The sequence below is a fragment of the Lissotriton helveticus genome, chromosome 3_1, assembly GCF_964261635.1.
Source record: "Lissotriton helveticus chromosome 3_1, aLisHel1.1, whole genome shotgun sequence".
Classification (NCBI taxonomy): domain Eukaryota; kingdom Metazoa; phylum Chordata; class Amphibia; order Caudata; family Salamandridae; genus Lissotriton; species Lissotriton helveticus.
The window spans coordinates 128,822,819-128,847,205 of record NC_136061.1 but is presented as its reverse complement, the minus strand read 5'-3'; the positions used below and the strand labels follow the sequence as shown (position 1 = coordinate 128,847,205).

The window sequence follows — 24,387 nt, the reverse complement described above, 5'->3', positions numbered from 1 at the left end:
TATTTATACCTTTAAGGTGCCGAGATTGACGTAAGGATGGACATAGATACGTCAATAAGGATGTCATACGACCTGGTCGTTAGCACATTCTTTTGCTGAAGTTCTCGGTGAAATCAAAACAATGGCCGCAGGGTTTTTCCCAGGTCTGTCATAGGTTTGATTTGTTTTGAGAACTCCGTATGCCTTATCAGGGGCTGGAGGAATATCGCTTGTCTAATTAGATGGCAAGCGTTATGACCTAATCAGATAACACGTTCCTGTGCCGTAGTGTGGCTTTATCAGATAACGGTTCCTGCATCATGGGGGTTTTCTGCCTCATGGGATGGCTGCTAGTTAACTTGTTAACCAGAATAGGGTCAGGAATAGGGGGATCGATACAGAACCTATAGGAATACATCACACCCACTCCACGCTAACTATGGACATATTTACGAATCTATGCATAGTAAAACATACTGTAGAGTATCGTGTATACCTTACCACCCCAAAATACATAAATGCATTTTGAATTTATCAAATATACGGAAAAAACAGTCACATGTAATATATGCACTCAAGCTGTAGAATAATGCTAAAGTAATCACGCATATCTATACATTATCACTAATTTGTATATGAGAATTTACACATGAAATGGCTCTTAATACAGAAAAAAGTTTCGAGACCATTCCATCACAGAATAAAATAATTATGAACATACCAGCGGGCAGCTAATGTCTATAAAGTATCTAAAAATAGAAATCTTAGTTCTCTAAGAATAGTTCTTACTTTAAGCAGAAAATAAGTGTCCCGAAAAAATTCGTAAAAATATTTTGGGGCTGCTGAAAAAAATTGCTGTCCGTGAACTGGAGGGAACATTGTTCATGGTATTTTGCTATTCTAGTTGAAGGCCAAATTCAGGGAACGCCGTGTGCGAGCTTGCTCAAAAGTCTCTATTTCTGCTCTGGTGAGAACATCATATCATTTAGACTCTCGAAAAAGTTGTCAACAGCTTCCTGGGAGAGTTCCACTAACTCGGAAAAAGATGTAACCATGCATTCGTGCGCATGATTGTCTCCATTGACGCTTTGATTAGTATTGCTGACAGAAGGTCGTACCTGATCAATGCTGCTTTCATCTTGAACTTCACTACCCCTTAATCGTAGTGGTGAAGCTTCCACGAATGCCGTCATCAGGATTGGTAGCCGTTGAGGGCAGCACAAAGTATGAGCCTTTATTGGACTCAACAATGTTTCTGCATCCATTGGCGCATCTGATTGTAGAGTCAGACAGGTGTCTAACACGCATTCTTCTCCGCATAGCAAGCACCTTAATACAGGTAAAACACATCGATGCCACATTGGTCGAAATGAAAGAAACCAAGTCATGTTCAGGTCTCTAAGCCGGGATAGTCCCAGGATTTTTGATATCCGGTCCCGGTATCCAATGGCTAGGATTGTTTCTTCCCTTGTCGCAGGTGTTTTGTCTGTGACATGGTTTGCCATAACGAAATATAAGGACTAAGAATAGGATTCCTGCAATTAGTCCCAAAATGAGGGGAAGTCCGCCAAAAATCGAATGGACGAAATCTGGAAAAATACCCAGTATGGCTTTGAATGGTGTTAATGCCATCGAAAATACTGTCTTAAATACTTTTGAGACTCCACTGGTATCAGAAATATTTAAGATTTCATTCAGGATTTCTGCGAAATGTATGGGGGAATTAGTTGATAATAAGGAGTGAATCTCTGCAGTCGTCCTTGCGACTAGGAGATCATACGTTTCTTTTGATGACGTGAGTCTGGTCGGCGTCTGAAGAAGCACTGTTTTCATTCTGCTTAAAGTATCTATTCGAATAGAAGTAATTTTCAAGTTGGGCCATGCCCTTGCCTCCCTGTCTGGAAGGGAGCTGGGGAACAATAAGCGTCCACAGCACTTGACCTTCGCAGTCGTAGTTACGAGATAAGGAGTCCCGGGCATAAGACTACAGCATCTGCGATCTACAATTAGAATGTAACTCCCATTATAGAGTCTTTGAAAGAATGGTTCTATCTCTGTTGCAGGTGCGCCTAGCTGGTGACATGAAAGGTTATTTGAGTTCCCTTCACAGGCTCCATGCAAACTAATTCCATTACACAGAAGTGTACCGCTCAGTGACATTGCACAATTATTGCCACTAAGAAACACTTTCTGGCCTTTATTACTGACACATGCATGTGAATAGGGCAAGTTCCATGTTGTTTTAATGTACCCCTTTCCCAATTTTTCGTACATGCCAGCCTGTATATATTTTTGGCAGTATTGAAACCTGAAGGTTGATATTGGAATATTAATTATCCCATGTATTATCCATTCACTGACAGGTCGTTCTGACATTGTCACTGGTAATCTCTCGAGTTTCTCAATGCTCAGGATTGTATAATCAGCACCCTTCTGGGCCATACTGATTTGTTTATCAGTAAGGTTAAAGATATTGAATAGTGACGTTGTGTTGATTAAACGCCAAGGCACATAGCCTGAACGCAGGTTTTGTAACGTCCAGCCAAGCTGTACAATAGAACGCAATTGAGACTGACCGTGTTGTAACAACAGTAAGTCTTGCGATATTATGTCGATTGCTGAAGACACAATGCTGTCCAAAGAAAAAATTCTGGAGGACAGAGTCATTAACCCATTGTCCACTACAGAAAGTGATTTTTCCAAATTAATACGGTCAATTTCCCGTATTCTTTCTGCTGTCTCAATTTGAGTCACCTTCCAGGCCTCGTTGTATGCTGCATATACAGAGGCTGCTATGAAACGTTTCTGTCGCTGTTTGCGCGGTCCCATAATGAAATCACGCAAGTCAGCACCATCAGTAAGTAAAGTTAGGTGTTGCTTAATTTCTGCCAGTGTGGAAGTCTGTAGCCATTGAAGGCATAATTTGCCCACACTGTAGGTGGTTATTATTCCTGGGTGTTGTCTTTGGGAATATCTAGGGTCTGGCCTGGTCATTTTGAACCCCTGTGTTTTGTTCAGGAATCTGTTTTGACAGTTATTAGTATCTGTGGGCCAGATCAACCACTGTTTCCAATCAGGATGTGTTCTGTTTTGGTTTAATACATAATTTACGTCTATCTCTTCATCTGTGGAGCTATTGCTGTTCATTGTTGGTTTTGGAATAGACGGTTTATTTAAGTCTTTTATTTTGGCTAAGCCAAGACAGGTGGTTTGTTGAACAGTGTCATTTAAAAATATAATTTGTTCTCGGATCATGCAGGCTCTAAACAAGGATTCTATACCCTGTACTTGCCATTCTTTTGTACCCCAAACACTTTTTACTTCAACATTTTTGTCCCAATAATCAAAACCAAAAGTATTCATTTGTTCAAAGAATGAGTCTGAATATATCAATTTCGTGTTTGTTATCATGGTCTTTGTCCCTGTCTTATTTGACAATTTGAAATAAAATGTTTCAGCATTACTTGTGTTGAAACCTGAAAAGTATGAATATTTGTCATAAACGGTTCTTGAGCTTCCTTTTGGAGGGGTTGCACAATGTTCCCATTGATTATAATTTAAAACATTTCTAGGTTGTGCAGATCTATGTAGAAAATGGTTACCATAGTGGTTATAACAGTACATACTATCATAATTTGTCGAACCCTGCAAATAATCATGTTTGGTAAATTTAGCAGACATTACTAAGTCAGACATCATATTATTTATACTTTCAAAGTCCCAATCATCAGCAAATGAGCTTGGTTTTACAAAGTCACTCAATGAGATCTTAATTTGGTGTGGATATTTCAGGATTTCAACCGGACCATAAATTTCGTAGTCAGTTTTGTCCCATGCTACCCCACCCGGTATAGGATTGGCTGTGAAGTTGACTGAAGAAAGTTCTCTTTTCTCGACGTGTGAAGATGTGTGTGGTTTGAGGATCAAGTTGATTTTCTGACTTGCTGTGTCCATTTTAGCATATTTTCCCTCAATGAAGCGTCCCAAAGTTAGTACCATGATGAGCCAAAGTATGAGGATAAATGCACCAAAACCCACCCAAAATTCAATCCATGGAGAAATTAGATATGTTTCTTTCAGTTGTTTCAAAAGTACTTTAACTTTATCTTTAAAGGTTTTTGTTGATGGCTGTGTTTTTGATTCAGTGAAGCCTTCAGAGGAATCATCGAAGTTTATGAAGTAGCCGGATGCAGTTCTGTCTATTGTTCCAATTGTTTCAGGATTACTGTTTCTTGCATAGTCGTTTGTTACTTCATTATAGATTGGTGTGTCTCTGCTAAATGTTTTTATTTGGGTTTTCAGAGGTCTAAGTTCCATTGCATTGTTGCATAGTCCTTGTTGTAGTTCTGTAGGCGTTTCGAATGTGATTAGCCTCTTAGATTGAACCTCTGTGTTAGTAGCAAATCTTGGTGTTCTACTACTTCTCGGGAGTCCACTTGGCCTACTATTAGTTATCGGCCACATGTTGTGGTTTTACCAGGTCGACGGATACAACTCGGTTCTCCTTTTTACCAGCAAGCGGCGGTAGTACAACTGATCTTGTCCCGTTGACAGACAAGACAGGAACTGCTTTTCTGTAAGAAGGCCCAAATTCCTTCTTTACCGCGATCTTTTCTCTGACTAGATCCCCGATTTTTGGAATCCAGACAGGTCTTGCTGGGACAGGTGGTGGTTCTTCAGTGGTTGTTGGCTGCTGTTTCAACTTTATGTTGCTCAGGTCTTTTCTTGTTTCGTTTAAGTCCTGCAAAACAGCCAAACGATCTTTGATATCAAAGCATTTTTCCTTCACCACTGAAGTCTGACTGTCGAGATCTAAGACTAACATCCTAGTTCCAAATAATAATTCGTACGGACTGAATCCCTTCAGAGAATTTCTTGGCAAGTTATTTAGACTACGTTGGACACTTATTAGATGTTTGACCCACCCAGTTCCCGAACCTAATACCTTTGCCGTTATAGATTGCTTTATGTCACGGTTTTTTCTTTCAACAATTCCGTTCCCCTCAGGGTGAAATGGACAAGAGTACCGCAATGTAACGCCCATGCTGACCATGGCCTCCTTATAAGCCCTAGAGCTAAAAGCAGGACCATGGTCCGAATGCAGCATGCCAATTGCGTATGTGCCGATAAAGACTCGCAAATCTTTTATAACAGTTCTGGCGTCAGCCGTTCGCTGGGGCCACATCCATATGAATCTCGTGCATGAGTCCACTGCAACCAAGATGTATTTATAGTTACCATCCCTTTGTAAGGGACCACAGTGGTCTAGGTAAACACAGGCTAATGGTTTATCCGAGATTAGAAGGGGCGTCTGCGCTGGACGTCTCACCGTTGATACTTTCATTCTTTGACATATTTCACATTCTAAAACATAGTTCCTTGTTTGTCTTCTCATTTGTGGCCACCAGTATCTCTGTTTTAATAATGATACTGTGGCTGAGACGCCAGCATGTATAGAAGCAAGCCCTTCGTGTGCCGCTATTATCAGTCCTAACCTATGTTCCATGTTTGGAATTGCCCTATCCCCCACTCCAGGGATTCGAGCAAAAGGAACATTGTTTGCATCAGTTATGTATGAGTATTTTACTGGAAAGCCTTTCGGGAGTGTTTCTATCGAATCCTTTTCTGTAGCGCTGACAGCCTGTAATATTTCGCTGTCTATTTTTGTTTTTGACCGTGTGATGGCAGCTACGGAAGCCGTTTGCACAGCTGCCTTCGCGGCCTCATCAGCCAATGAATTCCCTGCAACGTGAACGCCATCACGTTGATGACTCAGCGTATGTATCACGTGAGTCTTTGGTAGTTCTTTTTGTAAAAGAACTACTTGTTCCCAGAGCATCTTATGCTTGATTGTGCCTCCTTTTGCATCCTTAAAGCCATTCTGAAGCCAGATCTGCAAGTATTAATTGTAAGACTGAACGCAGTAATACGAATCGCACACTATGAGTGTAGGGAATTCTCGATCGGTATTTTCAAGCGCCATCTTAAACGCCAGTAGTTCAGCTCGCTGAGCTGTACAATCTCCTAGAGATTGTGTCTTAGTGATAGCCAGTTTGAATTTTCCTTCGTGCCAGCGACCTTTAACAATCGTGCACGCAGCACTGTAAGCTTGTTTACCCCCTACTGCGGGTTGTGCTGATCCGTCTGTATATATTATACAGCCGTAATGTTCTAGAGGCAGAATTTCGGTCGGCGGAGGACATTCAAATTCATATTGGAGAAATTCTTGTGTTTTTAAGTTAGGATCAAATTCGTATGCCACGTCTGTTGCAGCAAGAGAATTAGCCCATTGTATCCATCTCGGATGGAGCGCTTTAGCATTTGGAATGCTTGCTTTTGTTACAGCCTCTAGGGCTGGTATTGGTGTCACGATTATTATTCGTTTACCTTGTGCCAGGGCTCGTTCTTTTGCTATAGCTGTCTGTGTTGCAGTAAGAATTTTTTCCGTTGGGCTAAATTTCATTTCAGCCTTAGTGTACAAGTGTGATTTGAATGCAATTGGTACCTTTTCTCCCTCATTAGAGGTCAGGTATGTGAATCCGCATCTTCCTGGGATGACTCGAATCACAAGATTGCGTGTGTTATCACGTGTTTCTAATTTTGTTTTAATTAACATGTCTGTTTGTAAGGATCTCAAGATTTCTGTGTGTATTTGAGTCCAATTGGTTCTTTTAAAATCTGGTTTTATTAGATCATAAAGGGGTTTGACCCTTTCTGCGTAATTTGCGATGTATGTTCTTCCGAAATTTAGGAAGCCTAGAATTGACTGTAGGTTTTTTAGTGTTCTAGGTGCTTGGAGTACGGCACATTTCTCTAGGAAATTGTCAGCCAGGCTTTTGCCTTCACGTGATAATTCGTATCCTAAGAACAGGACTGTTAGATGGGCAATTCTGGATTTTTTAAAGTTGAATTTGTAACCCTCTGCTGCGAACCCAAGTATTATGGTGTTCACTCTCTTCAAGTGAGTATCCAAGTCATCATCTGTTAAGTATATGTCGTCGACATAAGATAATGCTTCGTCATCATATGTTTGTAGTAATTCTGTTACTCTCGCTGAGAATACCCCTGGGCTATTCTTGTACCCCTGGGCTAACCGACAGAATTGTTTTTGAGTGCCATTTATTGAGAATGCAGACAAATATCTGCTCTCTGGTGCTATGTTTTGACAAAAGAATCCATTAGAGATGTCTAATGTTGTTTTGTATTTTTTGCGCACTATGTTATTCATTAGTGCAGCACTATGCGAGTTTTGCACTGCAAAAGTTTTGCAACATGAGTTAAGGTGTCGGTAATCCAAAACTAGACGATATGAATTGTCTGGTTTGGAGACCGGAAACAAAGGGTTGTTCATTTGTGAGGTGCAAGTTTCAATCACCCCCTGGTATTCTAATTGATCTAGAATTTCTTTTACCTGTTTTTTAGCTTCTTGCTTAATTGGGTACTGTCTTTGTGCAGTAGGTTGTGATTTTAACTGGATTTTGTGAGGAGGAGAGTCCTCATCCCATCCTACATGATTTTTATATAAAGCAGGAGCTAGAGCTACTGCCCACTTCCTGGCAAGTGTATATTTTTTATGAATTGGGATATGATTTGAGAAGGCAGGCATAATTATTTCTTCGCCATGAGGGCACTCCCTGACAAACTCTGGTGGCCAGTCTTTTTCAGCTAGAAGGATGTCATAGCCCTTGGAGATATTATCCCAAAATAGTCCCCTTATTTTTCTAGTCTTATCCCCTTCTATACGTAAAGTTATTTCATATATTTTGTGAGGTTTGCTAACTCTGGTGTCTGCAGTTTCCACTTGAAGATATTCATTCGTGTCCACTGTCTCCAGATGATTCATAAGGACTTTGCGAGCTATGCTCACTTCTGCTGCGCTGTCTAGCATTGTCTGAGCCCATTCTCCGTTTTTCAGTTGTGTCCTCAGTATTCTCGGTATTGTTAACTACCTTGATACTGGCTACCTTCTTTTTTGGAAATTGTAATTTCTTTTTTAGATGAGCAGGTTCCTTGTCTTTGGACTTGGCGTGCTCTTCTCTTTGTTCTGATCGTCCTCTTCTTTCCGATTTCTGCGAGGAAGTCTGAAAAGATTGAGAGGGACGTGTATCAATGTCTTGATATCTATCAGGCTTCTTTATATTATCCCTATTTCTAAGGTTATATCTTTTCCCAGAGGGGTCACTTTGGGGTGACCTGTGTCTTTGGTTCGGAGATTTTTCTCTCCGCCGAGGAGACCTTCCTCTGGACTGGAATTTCTTTTCTTTAGGATTGGATTGTTTGTTTCCATCCCAGCTCTTTTTTTGTGATGTTGAATTATTATTACAAAATATTTTTTCAGGACTTTCAATCAATTGTGGTTTTACTGGTATTCCACCTAAACTATCTCTACCTAGTTCCTCATAGGATTTTTCTATAATTCTGGCAATTTCAGCTGGTTGGTCTGCTATATCTGTCTCCTTTAACCTCTGGCGGATCGCCACGTTTGCTGCTTCTCCCTTTATGTTGGCTAATAATATAGCCGAGACCTGCTTGAAGTCTTTTAGTAATTTCATACCAAGAGTTAAAGCGGGTTCTGGACCGTATTCGTCTTGAATTTGTTTTAGCACATCTGGTATTACCGAAATGGATGGAACACCGTGCGTTTTTGTGTAAATGGAAGCAAAGACTGTACCCCAAGTGTCACAGTCCTCCACGTGTGGTGCGATTCCCATTGGAAGACAGATAGTCAGAATCCTGTGTTTTTCTAACGGGTTGGTGTCTGGAAACACCGCCTCTATTTGGGTGATTTTTTGTGCTAACCAGAATGGTATTTGTTCCCGTTTAGCTGGTACTTTACCTAGGCAGGATTGTATGTTCTGTGGTGTAATTTTATTTGTGTTCCCCTGGTGAGGGGTCAGCTGTGGAATTTTAATTGCTGGTTGAATTGTTGAAGTCCGCATCACATATTGGACTAATTGTCTATGTAATTTTATTAATTGTTTTAGCTGTGTTAAAAGCTCTGCTTGAGACATCCCATTGATGTCTGGATGTGGTGTGTATCCGGCTAGGACCGGCCACGTTGCTCCTGGTCTACCTAATGGACCGAGCCTGGTGATGTGATTATTATGTTTTAGGGCGCCATTAAATAAGAGCAGATGCTCTTGAAATTTAAGTGGTACTTCCACCTCCTCGAAAGGAGTGTACTCATTAGGAAGGTCCTCTGTTTTGTAATAGTGGAAGTACTTTGTTACAGCATTTGCTGCTGGAAAGTGTATCCATGAATAATATACCTCTGTCTGCCGATATTCGTGTGCCTCAATCACGAATATGACTGTGCCACCTCTAGGTGTCAGTCCATTTTCTATAAGTTTTAAAGTTATAGATTTCCTCTTGATGACCGGGATGAGTATTATATCCGGGTCTGTGTCTTGCAGTGCATTATCAGCAGCTGCGAGTTCAGTTGCTATCCTAACTGTCTCTCTTTCGTCATCACTGTCTCCCATTTTACCGACAGGAACGTTATTTAGTTTGTTTGCAGATCAGGTTTCTTATGGAAACAAAGATTAGATGCACAATATTTTGGAACAGTGTATCCTTCAACGTTGACTAAACCAAGAACCATACATAGGAGTTTCCTCCTGCGAGGTCTGGCGGATATTACCTTTTACCCACTCCAGACGTCTTTGGAGTATTATGGGAAAAGGGGTCTGAGTGAAAAAGCACGACTGAGTTACTCTAAATGTCTTACGTTAGTTTTATCGCCCTTCCAAACGCGTTGGGCGCCATGTAGTGTAGTTCCTATTATCCCAATAGGCTCTGCGCATTGGAATAATACCTTCAATAGTATAGGCCTAGACCAGACGTTAACTAGGTCTACTACTGTCGATATTAGACTTAAAGTTTTGGGTTTGCCAGCTAGCTCAGAGTTCACTAGAAACTTTCTCGAATAGGCAAGGAGGAGTTGAACCTCCCTGGATAGACAAGAAGGGATTTAGTTTCTGACAACCATAGAACATGACAACTTTGCTCTCCCCTAATCAAGAGTATATCTCTAGAGTCGTGTGAAAACAAAAGACGACTTATTTTACTCAGTCAGTACGTGCATTCTTAGTTTCACCAGATTGTAGAGAAAAGGAAGAGACGGGCGTGTTCAATAAAAGATGTTATTTATTGATCAGTCTCTTTTCTCATACAAGAGAAATGGATCGATATTATTGCAATACTTATGGTTAAGTAAAGTGCATACAATAAAAGCAGAAGTATAAAATAATACTGTAAAAACATTGATATGGTTTCTAAGCCATATGAAGGTTTAAAATTAATAAAATGAATACATACACATTTACATTTGACTAATCGTACTCAACTGGTGTTTCTAACTACGCCTACCCCGTGTACCTGACCTAAGCCTAATACGTGGGCGGGAATAGAAAGTTACAGTTTAAGTTAAGTTTGTTTTGCCAAGTGACTGACTAAAGAATTCTCTGCAAGGGGTTATTCAGTTCTGTACCTGGAATCTAGGATGAATGAGGGATGGTATCTCTCGTCTCGATATTCCAGGCTGCCTGCGAGGGCTACCCGGAAGCGCCGGAGCTGGATTTCTCGGCAGGAGAAAGCAGCGTCTCGTTCTCAGCGCGTCAGGAAAGGCGGGGCTGCGCCAGCGGGGTCTGCTCTGCTCTGGGCTTCGGCAAGTCTGGCTGCTCCGATCTCGTCACCACCGCGTGTGTTTGCATAGGGCAATATCGGTAATATTTATACCTTTAAGGTGCCGAGATTGACGTAAGGATGGACATAGATACGTCAATAAGGATGTCATACGACCTGGTCGTTAGCACATTCTTTTGCTGAAGTTCTCGGTGAAATCAAAACAATGGCCGCAGGGTTTTTCCCAGGTCTGTCATAGGTTTGATTTGTTTTGAGAACTCCGTATGCCTTATCAGGGGCTGGAGGAATATCGCTTGTCTAATTAGATGGCAAGCGTTATGACCTAATCAGATAACACGTTCCTGTGCCGTAGTGTGGCTTTATCAGATAACGGTTCCTGCATCATGGGGGTTTTCTGCCTCATGGGATGGCTGCTAGTTAACTTGTTAACCAGAATAGGGTCAGGAATAGGGGGATCGATACAGAACCTATAGGAATACATCACAATTGAAGGCAGGTGAGGCCAGGCATACCTGTTATGTGGGCACAGGTCCGACCAGAGTTCCAGGCAAGTAGTTGTTCCCTGTTGTAGTGAAGGGGTGTTGATGGAGTACGAACAGGGGGACTGGCGAGAGGCGAAGACTTGGCGAGGACGGGCGCAGACGGGCTTGCCTTCGGCGCGCAAACGGCGCTCCTGCTGCGCTCGTCCGCTGCGCTTGTGTGGGATGCACATTTATAGAAAGAGAGGTGGGCGTGGCCTCATGGGTGGGCGTGTCCCAGCGTTCGAGCCGCGATGGCGGCAGTGGAGTCTTTCCCTGACCCAGCGCTAAGATCCGCTGTAGCAGGGTGACTGCTTGGCGAAAATCCAGGAGAGTGCTCAGGGTAGGTGCACAGTGATTTTAAAATACAGATAACACAGATCACAATATTTTTTAAAAAAAGAGCGAGCAAACACCTCCGGCTTCCGCCTCAGAGGTCAATAGTTTTCAAATGGCGCGCTATCAGTCAGCGCTTTAACAGGGTTCGAGGTGGGCGTGGCCTCATGGGTGGGCGTGTCCCAGCGTTCGAGCCGCGATGGCGGCAGTGGAGTCTTTCCATGACCCAGCGCTAAGATCTGCTGTAGCAGGGTGACTGCTTGGCGAAAATCCAGGAGAGTGCTCAGGGTAGGTGCACAGTGATTTTAAAATACAGATAACACAGATCACAATATTTTTTAAAAAAAGAGCGAGCAAACACCTCCGGCTTCCGCCTCAGAGGTCAATAGTTTTATATATATATATAGTCAAATGTTATGTTATATGATATATAAATATATGTATATATGTAGCTGCTCTCCACCTAAACTTGGGTTCTACCGAGAGGTCTCTGCTTCTTGTTTGCATAATGTATGCAGCACTCTCAGCCTGAGAGGGTATTATTTTGACTTATACTGGGTGCTTCTTTGTGTCTGGACAAAGCTAAATCTCTCTGAAGAACTATAATGATAGCAAAACATGTATCTGTCTTTTATTGATTCCAGGTTGGCTTGGATGGTACTTTATCAATCTAAAGCTGTAATACTGTGCCTGGAGTGGTAAAAGGCTTTTGTCATTTTACAGTTTGGCGTGGATGGCACTGTGCTAATCCTATGATTAAAGACTTTGCTGTAGAAATGACAAGTTTTTTGGCCAGATATATGACCCTTTTTAGCAGTCGCAAATGGGAAATCGGCCATTTGTGACCGCTAAAAAGGGTTGTGGTATGTTCATACCCCATTTTACAAGCCAGTAACCTATTACTGATGGCAAACTATAGTTTGCGACTCACTATTAGGAAGGGACATGCCAAGGGCGCCCTTCCTAATAGCGAGACACACTGATATGTACAATTATTTTGCGACTGCAAATGCGGTCGCAAAACAATCATAGTTACCAACTACTTCAAGTAGTTGGTAAACCAGTTACAAATGGGAAGGGGTTCTCAGGGGACTCCTTCCCCTTTGTGTTGGGCAGCGAAAATATTTTTTAAGAGCATGCAGTGTTCCTATGGCCTTAAAAAATGAAAAGAAAACTTCATTTTTTTCTTTTAAATGCATCCTGTTTTCCTTTAGGAAACATGGGCTGCATTTGAAATAAAAAAGTTTCTTTATTTAAAAAAGCAATCACAGACATGGTTGTCTGCTGTCCGCAGTAGGCCTCCATCCCTGTGATATGTGAGATTCCTAGAGAGTTACAACTTACCACCTACCTCATTAATATTAATGAGATAGATCTTTAGCAACCCCATTAGTAAACGCATACAGTGTCTGAGACACTGTTGTAGTTTTCATTTGGCGAGTCTCAAAATGTTGCCATTTACAACTTGCAAAAAACAATGGTTGTACATCTGGCTCTTTATTTCTTTCTATCTCTGTGCTATGCTTAGGAATGTTGCTAGAAAAACAAACATTAGAAGTGAGCATGTTCAGTGTGTCAGTGGTGTGTTGTAGGGTGTTTTATACAGGAGTTGCTCTACATCTAAACTTGGGAACTACCCAGAGTTATCTGCTTCTTTTTTTGCATAATTTATGCGGCACTCTAAGCCGTAAAGAGAATTATTTTGATATACATATAGCTCTACATCATTATATATTATATTATATAATATTACAAACGACAAACAAAGTTTTCCCAGAGAAGAAGAACAATGTTTAAAAGGCCCAGACTTTGAAGTAAAATGCAGGCTGGATGCGTTAAGTCCCTGTGAATGTAGAATGTAGAATATACGAATACAACATTGGGCCTGTTGCAGCCTGCAGAGGGCGAAGAAAAAAACGCTCCATAGTGTTGCATGCTAAGCTGAAGAGTAAAGTTGACTCTTATGCGCCATACTTGAGGCCAAATGCCTCAAGGCCCCCTTTAAACCGATGATGTTCCATTCAATAAATTAGTGTAAACTAAGCAAAAAATAAGAAATAAAGCTTTAGATGTGCCTAGAAAACCATTATTACCAATTTGGCAACAACGGAAACACACCCTTATAAAATAATGTTATGCTTAAAACATAGAAAGAAACAGGGGGTAATAATAATTTGATATTGCAACACAGAAGAGGACATTTGCTGCTCTGCAGAGTTGGCTATACTATAGCCTACCGGCCATTAAAGGCCCGCTTCAGTGTTAAAGGCCCGAGTTGAAGGGGAGGGCCTTTAACGAGGGAGCGGAACCTTAATGGCCGATTTAGCCCCGCTACGGAGAGCTATAAGGCTATTAGAACATTCTGCCACTTGAGGGCAGAATTTATAACAAATAAAACAAAGGCCTCCCGGTGCCTGAGGGGGTTTAAATCCCCTTGGGCTCTGAGAGGCCTTTTTAAAACAATATTGGACTTTTGCTTTGAGGGCTTTTACCGGCCCGTATAAGCTCGGAGCACTCCATTGTATTCAAGGAGTACTCCACATTCCATCGTTCTAATATAGGTTGTATTATGATTGATGGTTACATTGTGAGGTCACTGCACTGCTGGGCTGCTGACCGTTGCTACTTTTATGCTGTTATATTTCTATCCTGTGGAATGATAATCATGTTATAATTTTGCTCCTAGAGATTATTAGACAAGAAGATAAATCATAATTGAGCCTTTGGTCTTGTGACAGAATGGGAAATATTTTAGCTCTTGCATATTAAAAATATTTCTACCAAACACTGGCAGAAGCAGTACAAGCTTCTCTGAGAAATGCACAAGTACAAGGGGTGAGAGCTAAGGCATTGCACACTTTCTCACACCCAGGCTGCCATGAGTAGAAGTAGTAGGGCTATCAGCCCTACTCCACCCCACATCTCCGGCACAACAGCATGGAAGAGACAGGCAGTAGAAACAGATCCACACTATGAACTCGCCCATGTAGCCTGATGCCTTCCCGCCACTGCACAGTGGATACTAGGACAGCAGGACAGAAACCGCAGGCAACAGAAAGAGGCACACACCCTATGCCTGTCTCTGCACCAGAAACAGTGAGAGAGAAGGAATTATGGGGCCTGGGGAACAGTCATCAGAGAAAAGACTGCAAAATAGGACAAAGAGGGGAAGTGGGGCTAAGCTAGAGAGGATAGGAGGTGGGGAGCCAATGCCGAGCAACAAATGTGCGCTTTACTGTGTGGTGCTGTTGCAAGTGTTGTATGCGGCGCTCGCAGTATCTCCTCTGTCTAAAGGGCAGGAATGAGTGAAGTGATATCAACATTTACAGATGTATATTTCATGTACGCTAATATGGACAATGCTCTTCCAAGATGGCTGCAACTCTTGTAGCACTCTGGTGCTAAGTAGCCTGTGGGCCTCTGGTCACAAAAGATAATGGTCGGTCCCCTGCATCACCGTGTGCAGCGGGATCTTGTAATTCTATCACCCATCCTGCAACTTAAGTGTGTAGAGGAAGGTTGTCAGCTTTCAGTCTCTTAGTCCAGTATCTTCCACAAGCACCAACATGTAGGGTCTTATAGATAAATATATCACACTTCCTGACCAAATGCTCTAAGTCCCAGTTTCTTCTGTACAATGTTCTGGCTATGGAGCCGATTAAATTGTTGTTGGAACGGTGACGGAGTTCCCTACCTATAAATGCACTAGTCTGCCCGTCTGATGTATATGTGGGCAGACCATGGGTTTGGCTAAGGTGGTGACTACTCCATCACTGTCTTGGCCAAACTTCTCCGACGGCCCAACGGAGTAAGGGCCATCAGAGAATTGACTCAATGCCCGTCCACCCAATTAGAATGGGTGGACATATATATCTGTTTTTTATGTCTGCCACTGCCAGGCAAACCCTGGGATTAAGGGACAGCAGAAAAACAAAACAAACAAAAAATGCCCCCCTCGCCATGGGAGATGACTTTTTTTTTCAAAAAGAAAACCCAGCTCAGGCTTTTCTTTTTGAAAATAAAAAAGAAACTAGTTTGGTACAATATGTTGACGGAGCCCTGCACCAAACTATGAACAGTTTTGACTGGGACGGCATTTCCTGTTAATGCTTTAGAAATGAGCACCAGCTTGGCAAGTATTTCTAAATTTGGTGGGTGGAATCTCTATCAGGACAATAGGTGTGCTGCCGAAAATTAAATTGGCCCATAAATTCCTTGCACGATGGTTGCACATTGTGATAAATATTAGCAGCCAGATGTGAAGAAATTGTTCACACTAAACATGAAAATAGCAAAAAGTCACACGTTTTACTCTTGTGAATAAATATCTCTTCACTGCTGAAGTCTGGCAACGGTTCAATGGTCACGAGGAGTTTGCTTGAACAGGCACAGTGGCAGCGAGCCCCGCCCCCTTTAATCCTCGACATTCCCAGGTGTTTATACAGGCAATAAGCACTGCTTGCTGTTGAAAAGCAGGAGATGGAGCTGGACCAGTATGAGGGCTGTGAAGCTACAGAGTAAATGGCCAGTTTGCTTCCAGCACTGACATTGCTAAAGACCACCGTGTATTTTTTTGATGTAAGGAATATTTAGGACTAAGCAACCCACAACTGTAGCTGCCTTTTTGACACGCTTTTGGTTTCCAGAATGGGTGGAGTGTGCTTTAGGTCAGCTCCTGCCTGCTGTTTATCTTACTTCCTTCCACCTGATTGCATGACTGTCCCCCTATTCTTGTATTTGTCCTACCTAGGAGCATTTTGATTTCACATTGTTGGGATTAGACAACTTGGTTCCTTCCACTGCATAACCGAGGGAATTCTTTAACTTTTCTATCGAACACTTCATGAGAGTGCATGTGTTTTTTTTCTGTCCTCCCCCATTCGTGCTTAATTTGTAAAATATTAAGTGCCAGGGCTCTCACCAGAAGGCCACTGCAGCTTGACCCTGTCATTGATGCTAAAACAACTACTAACCATTTCTCTCACATGTAAATGCGACAGTTCAGATTATTCCAGGTCTCCATAGCTAAAGGAATGGCTGGGGAGGAAGGTATTAGTAATTTTTTTATGTATAATGTTTTCACAAACAACTGTTATAATGCTCATCTGTAAATTACATGAGCAGCTCCACTTTGTGGCAGACTTCCCATAATGTGGTGTTGACAATTTAGTGCCGGTGTCGAGCACCGGAAACCAATTAAGTGCAGGTGCTTAGCATCGGAATGCTCCGGCTCAAATTAAGCACTGCCCCATTCCCTCTCTTTCAGCCCCACCCCCGGCAAACTCTATTTACTTCACCTCTACCCCTGAATTGCTCCTATCCCATCATGCTCCATGTTATTCTGGGCTGCTTGTTCTTTCATCTACCCGCTCACCAATGCTGCCTGCCTCAGTGCCTTATTAGAAAACCCATTCCAAGTTTGTCCGTCATTTGTCTTGATGGATGCACATTTAGAGCATAGATGTATTGGATTTGTCAATGCCTGTTTTTAAAAAAGTAGGCAAAATCTGAATCTTGATTTTCTCACTCTAGAACGGCTTCTCGGAAATGACCCTACTGATGTGACTGATTGGTCAGTTTTATTTCTTATTAATGAGCATTAAATAGATCATTCTTGTATCCCTACCTACTTCCCACGGCCTTTTGTACTTTTATTGTGTTTGTGTACGGTTTATTATCGTCTGATTCACTGGTTCACTCACCTGCATATATGTAAAGTGCTCTGATACCCTTTTGGGTCATGTTCACGCTATATAAAACTCTAATAAATGAAATAAAAAAAGATAATTACCCTCTATGCCACTTATGCACCCTGACATACTACAAGAGACACTCGGGTTGTGAGCAAAACACTCCTAAGTCTCTATAATATTATAATACGTCTAATACTATAATAGTCTATTCGTTGAAGTTGATGGCCCTCCCTGACTGCTATATGTCCTCCAAAATATCCCCTGCAGGGTGCCCCCCGAATTCTTCCATAAGGTAGACAGAGAACTGGACAAGCCCCTTTGGGATAGGGGTAGTTTACGTATTTCCCTCGCCAGAAACGATGCGTCATGCAATTCCCTCCTTGCGCCACCACAGACGCTCCGCATTTACAATGCGGTGCACCATGGTGCAAGGAAGGGCAGATGCGTGACGCATCATGTGGTGTACGGGCGGCGCATTGCTGGAGTCGCGTTGCAAGCGTGACACAACTCCTGCAATGCATAGGGGCCACCCATACATAACGTGGTGCGTCACTCCTTACGCCTGCTTCAAGCAGGCGTAAGGATTTGATGCAGCAGCGTCGTAAACCTGACTCAGTGAAATCTTGTAGATTTCACTGCGTCAGTTTTACGAGGGTTTCCTACGAGGGAACGCCCACCCTGCGACAGAACGCCCACATGAAACCTGACGCAAGTTTCATGTGGCACAGGGCTTTACAACGTGACGCATCTGCCTAGATGCGTCACGTTGTAAATAAGTAGCAACATGGCGCATTGTTTACGCCGCTGCTGCGTCACAAAAGTGACGCAACTGCGGCGTAAAAGTGCCACAAGGGGCTCGTAAATCTGCCCCTAAGTGTCATTGTAATGCCGCTGTGTGCCTCTTCTTTGTAATGCTGCGAATTATTCGAACAAGATTGTATCTACTTTTGTACACTGAGCAATTGCTAAATAAAAAGATTTTTCAAAAATTATAGTTTATTAGTATAATACATCTGTAATACAAGTATAATACGCTGTTTCTTGTCAACTATTACAATGTAGGTTTGAGATCACTGCTCACTGTAATGTGAAAACAATGTAGCTACTGATTGAGTCAATGATGAATTCATTAATTGTATTGCTTGGCTACTCCACTGTAATAAATTATTGCGATTTAGGTGTGTTGTCACACTCCCTGCTGCCAAAATAAGAAGACAATATGAAAGAAAAGCCACTGAGAAAATGTGCATCTACTGCTAAAAAATAAAAGGGAGTGTGCACTTCATTAGCTAGTTAGTCATGTTATCTTCTTTATTAGATCAATTTTAGGTACATCATAAATATGCAAATACGCAAATTTCATTACTCCCTTAATCTGGTAGCCACGTGAGAATTGACTGTTAAATAACTCCCTCTTGTAATTTTAAAAACAGTTTTTTTAATCTATCACAAACTCTATTAAACAACCCTATTCAGAATCAAGTATTCATATACAAATGTTTTCAACTTGAATTTTTAGTCATTCTTAAACCATTGTAGTGATGTATTTTGTAGCTTTTATGAATCACTTTGTGATCTCGAATAAAGCTTATTTTGACTTGACTTGACTTACAAAATGGCAGGAGGTATGTGAAATACCACCATTGAAACCTAGAATCCGTATTTGGCATTCTCTTTCCAAATAATTTTAAATATTATATCCCATTTCCTTATCGTGTACAAAAGGGATGTGGGAGAACCCACAGTATGACCCTGGAAACTGGAAGAGTCCTCGGGTTTGTGCCACTGCAGGGCAGGATTTGGTTTTGTCACTCATAGACAAAGCCATGTCTTCCGCACCACGTGCTGCACGACACACCGGTGCTCCGCCCCTTTCCAGTATTTACAGAAAGATGTGTGTGCTGCTGGCGAATGGCCGGAGAGATCACAGCCCGCTACCCAATGGGCAAGTGGGAATGTGAGACACTGAACAGAAGAGACAGGGCCTGTTCACATGGCATCCCAGGTAGAAACTAAACCCTGATTCTGTAAACCTGTAGTATGGTAGCCCGGTAGACTGTATTTGCCTAAAGTAGGACCACTGGAATTAAGCTTCAGGGTTCAGTAAATTATGCAGGAAGGAAGAGGATGTGTGAGGGGAGAAGATGTGGCCTAACGGCTAGAGCGGCCGACCTGGGAGCTGGGGAAGCGGGTTCGAGTCTCGGCAGGGACGCCCGACATCTGGTAATTCTGGGCAAAACATTTATTCTCCTCATGCCTACAAAATGTATGTGTCCTTGTGTAAGGCAACTGGTATGTAAATCACTCTGATACCTTCAGGTCTAGTTTGCCTATATAAAACTCCCAAACATATAAATAATGGAAAGGCAAATAATGTGGCATACGTAACACATATTGTGATACTGTTACTCAATTATTTTGGAATTTTTGCACTTGTCTGGGCATTAGTTGCACTTCATTTGCACCAGTTTAACATTCAAATATACTAATAAACAACAGAAAGGTGAGCAGTCAACCTTTTTGAAAGGGACTTCCACTGCGCAGCAAATCGTCACTGCGTTTTTTTTTTGTTTTTTTTTCTCGTTCTATTATTTAATTTTCATTCATAGAACTTTTATGCAGTATATATGCATTAATACCTTACGTTCAAATATCCTATTTGTGCATCTGTTCTAACTGTAGAACAATCAACTCGATTTGCAAAGAGATGTAAATTGATTCATAACATATAATGTATTTACATATTTCTAAACATTTCGAAAACCATAATTCATAGTGAAGCATAAATCAATCGCAGATGGTTTTCTGAAGACACGATGCCCAATGCATTTTGGGACCAAAAGGTACCCTTCCTCAGGGGCGAATCATAACAGTCCCAATGCGTAGAAGTCTGTAGATTCCACCATGGGGTGAGGACGGGGCACCACTGGGAGTGCCCCTTGGGCCATGGACCGGGGTGTCTTCCCAAAAAGTACAAATTTACCCATGGTACCTGAAGATACGTGCCCCTCCGGCACCAATCGTCCGTCGTCTCAGAGCTCAGGCTGCCCCAGAGCTCTGCTGGGAGGTCTCCACCGTTGCCGAAGCCACAGAGGCCACCGCCTCTCCCCGCTCCTGTAAGCTGGTTGTGCGATCAGGTCGTCTCCGATCTCGACCCACCCTCTGCCATGAGGAGCACCGCCGTCTTCTCCGCGAAGGGGAGCTTCCGCCCCCTGGGGAGGGGGCCGCGTCATCAAGACCCAGGAGGTCTTTCGCTACTTGAAGGGATCGGATCTGCGTCAGCCTATTCTGCCATCTGAAAATAATGCGGAAGGGGTGGCCCCAAGAGTAGGAGACATTGTGTTCCCGCAGAAAGATAGTCACTGGACGAAATTCGCGTCTCTTCTGGAGTGTCGATGCCGCCAAGTCCTGGTATAATTGAGGACGATGATCTCGGAACTACAATGACGTGATATCCCGTGCTTTTCGAAGAATGCGTTCCTTCAACTGAAAGTCGTGCACGCAAACCAAAATGTCGGGTGGCGGACCACCTCCCCGTCTAGGCAGTCCGAGCCTGTGGACCCTGTCCATCTTGATTTCGTGTAGGTCCTCATCATCCAGGATCTGCAAGAAGAGTGCCAGTACATAGCCCCGTAGATCACCTGCTTCCCCGTCCCATGGCACTGCACGAATGCGGATGTTGTTCCGGCGGGAACGATTCTCCAAGTCCTCCACATGTGCTTGGAGATCCAGGTTCTGCTCCGTGAGCCGAATTACATCCTGCTGCAATTGGTGAACATCGTTCGCCACGCTTAGGTCGTGATCCTCCAGAGTAGCTACCCGCTCTCCGATACCGTCCACGTCCCTCCTCACCTCGCGGAGGTCCGAGGCCAGATGAGAACGGAGTTCAGAGATGTCCTCCTTGATAGAAGCGAAAAGCTCCATCATAAAGGCTTTGGTTGCGGGGGCCTCGTCATCCTTCTGCCTAGGCGACACGCTGGGTCCGGGGGACGCCGGCGGCTGGGATCCTTTCGGGGGCCATCCTTACCGGGCTTCCCTTTGCGCTGCGTGGAGGACATCGCGTTGCCCCAGTCCCCTACCTCTAGAATGTAGCGCCGCTGGCCCGACTTTACACCTTTACTGTCCAGATTTCGGCCCCAGAGTGCGATGTCTTCTTCAGCGGTCCCCTGGTAGGCGTCGCGTTCCCCACTCGGTATATGGCGCCCTCCACGTCTCTCACCAACCGCCCTTCCGTGCAGATCCTCAGCCAGCCCAAGCACGGTCTGTTGGGGGGTACCGCAATTCACTCAACTCCACCCCTGCTGGAGTGAACCCCCTGTCGTGGTGCCTTAGCTCAAGAGGGATACAACGTCCAGTGGTACCACCACAGCAGCGCCGGGAGAGAGCACCATTCACCAATGCCCCGATGTGTCGATCGCCTCACACCTTATCTTGGGGGCCCCTAGACGCTGCAGGTCCAGTGTCCAGCCGTCGCAGGCCCCCAACCCACAGGCTCGATTTCTGCACCGGTGATCCCGCACTTCAGTAGTCCCACGGGGCCACCCCTCGCATGCCCCCAGACACCACAGGCTCAGCTCTCCGCCGCAGTAGGCCCGTAATCCCCAGGCTCGATTTCGTGCAGGCGTCCCCTACTCCAGGCCCAACCCAGGCTCCAGGGGCGTCAGTGTCCAGATCACCGCCACACCGGCCCCCACAAGCCGTCTCCCCTCCAACCTTAGTGGGGGAGTGAGGGTTATCCCAGGAGGGCCGTCCGGGCCACCAACAGTCCGCCACGTGGGTCGGGGATCACCGAGGTGGGTTCCTGCTCCTCTGGGCCTCACACAGCCCTCCGTTTCGCGCCGTCCAGCGCGCGCACACCCCCAGGAGCAGCTCCGCAGCCCAAGAAAGCTCAGTGCTAGGGCAGAACCCACTCCACGGCCACAACCTCCAGGACAGCTAGGCCTCAAACCTCGGGCTCGCGTGGGGCGCAGGGCGCGGCGCCCCCAACCGCGCTGGGCCTCCGTCACTCCGCCTCCATCAGGGCTCGCTGCCTCGTCCAGGTCAGCCTCTCGCACGATCGGGCAACACCCGGGCGCCTCTCACCGTGCAGCCCCAGCGTGCCGCTCTCCCCAGCCGGGCAATGGCTCCAGTCGTCAGTTCACCGCTGCGTCCCGTTCGCGCGGGCCGCCAGCTCCAGCTCCGTCAGGTCGCTCCCTGCCCCCGGGACACCGCGGCAGGGCAGCGGAGAACCGGCAGTGGGACACGGATCTCCGGGAGAAGCAAGGGGACCCCGAGGGTCACAGTTGAGACAGGAGCAGAGTGCTATACAAGGCTATAGAAGGCCAGGCGCCGGAGGGACTTAAAAGCACGTCCTACTCCGCCGCCATCTTGGCCACGCCCCCGTCACTGCATTTTTAGTAACTTTTGAACCGTTTAAGGTAGAATTTCTTTTGTTGAAGTCAGCATAGCATGCAGTAGATGATGGATTATGTGGTAAATATGGCATATTTATAATTATGTGAAAAATGCTGCTGTCACAGTTTCATTCCAGTGGCCCTAGCTATACGTAAAGACTGTTTTCATGCTAATGCTGTTATTTAAATTCATATTTAATGGTCCTGACAACTCAGATGTACCTTGCGGCCTGCAGTTTTGAAACCTGCCGACAGGTCGAAAGTCACTATTTCCCCTTAGACACAGAGGGGCAGATTTACGTTTCCTGGCGCAACCCTGCAAATCAGCAGGGATGGGCCAAGAAACGTGCGACTCGCACTGCCATTGTTGCGCCACCATGGATGCGCCGCAATTACAATGCGGCGCGCCATGGTGCAAGGATAGGCAGATGCGTGTCGCATCTGCTGGCATAAGGTTGGCGCAGTGCTGGAGTTTTGTCGTGGGCGTAATGCAACTCCAGCACTGTGCCAACCTGGCCTATCTTCCACATGGTGTGTCACACCTTACGAAAATAACATAAAGGGAGAGAGAGAGAGAAGGTGTGGATTCGTTCTCCCTAGCCGGAATTGTATAAACAAATGGAATCCACTGGTGCGTGTGGGTGGTCCCTACAATGGTGGAGAGCACGTAGTGTTCTTTAAATACCCCTCACACACCAAAAGGGCCCTTGGTGTCATGCTTCATCATTGGGGTCTTCGCACCCCTCTATGGGATGCGGCGTGCTGCAGCCTACGTCTACGTGGGAGCACTTTTTACTCAGACTATGTGTGGTGTGTGTGAGGTTATTTGTGATAGTAAGTGAGTGGTGGGGTCTGAAGTGTTATTTAGCGATGGTTAAAAAGTGCCTGGCTCATGGGGTGTACTCAAATAAATGTTAATGGGCTCCCGGGCTGGCACTGTTAAAATAGTGTGTTTTGAGGTTCGTATGTAATACAATGTACATCACCTCATGTGTGCGTCAACATGTTTCGGAGTGGAACTCCTTCTTCAGGACAGAGTGCACAAATCCCCACCTTACTCACGTTTTCTTACACAAAATCTGTATTTTACAGAAAAGTAAAAATTGTAGATAAAGGTTAATTTGTACCTAAATCAATTATCAAGGAGGTATCTTCGATTAGCGAACTTGTTGTCATAGTATTATGTGCCTCATGAGCCTCATAACGTGGGGGGGATATCGAGCCAGTATGCATCGATTGCGAGGAAGAGTCTCTGCCTTGCTGCCCCCAACGCGGCTCCACTGTAAAACATTTTACACCCCGTCCTGAAGAAGGAGTTCCATTCCGAAACATGTTGACGCACACATGAGGTGATGTACATTGTATTACATAAGAACCTAAAAACACACTATTTTAACAGAGCCAGCCCGGGGGCCCATTAATTTTTTTTAGTACACCCCACGTGCCAGGCACTTTTTGACCATCACTAAATAACACTTCACAACAAAAGGGCCCTTGGTGTCATGCTTCATCATTGGGGTCTTCGCACCCCTCTACGGGATGCGGCGTGCTGCAGCCTACGTCTACGTGGGAGCACTTTTTACTCAGACTATGTGTGGAGTGTGTGAGGTTATTTGTGATAGTAAGTGAGTGGTGGGGTCTGAAGTGTTATTTAGTGATGGTTAAAAAGTGCCTGGCTCGTGGGGTGTACTCAAAACATTTTTAATGGGCCCCCTTGAGTGCACCCCTAGGCCCAGGAGCGACAGGGAGTCCGTTGCCGCTCCGTCACTCTTTTAATGGCGATCTCACCGCCATGAAAGGTGCGGTAGACAGGCAAGTCATATG

At 44.3% G+C, this 24,387-nt stretch overlaps 1 protein-coding gene across 1 annotated transcript in view; it reads left to right on the top strand.

Annotated features, from left to right (window-relative positions):
• Nucleotides 1-24,387, top strand: part of LOC144822182 (myosin regulatory light chain 2B, cardiac muscle isoform) — a 131,050-nt gene that overhangs the window by 85,376 nt on the left and 21,287 nt on the right. The window lies entirely within an intron of this gene.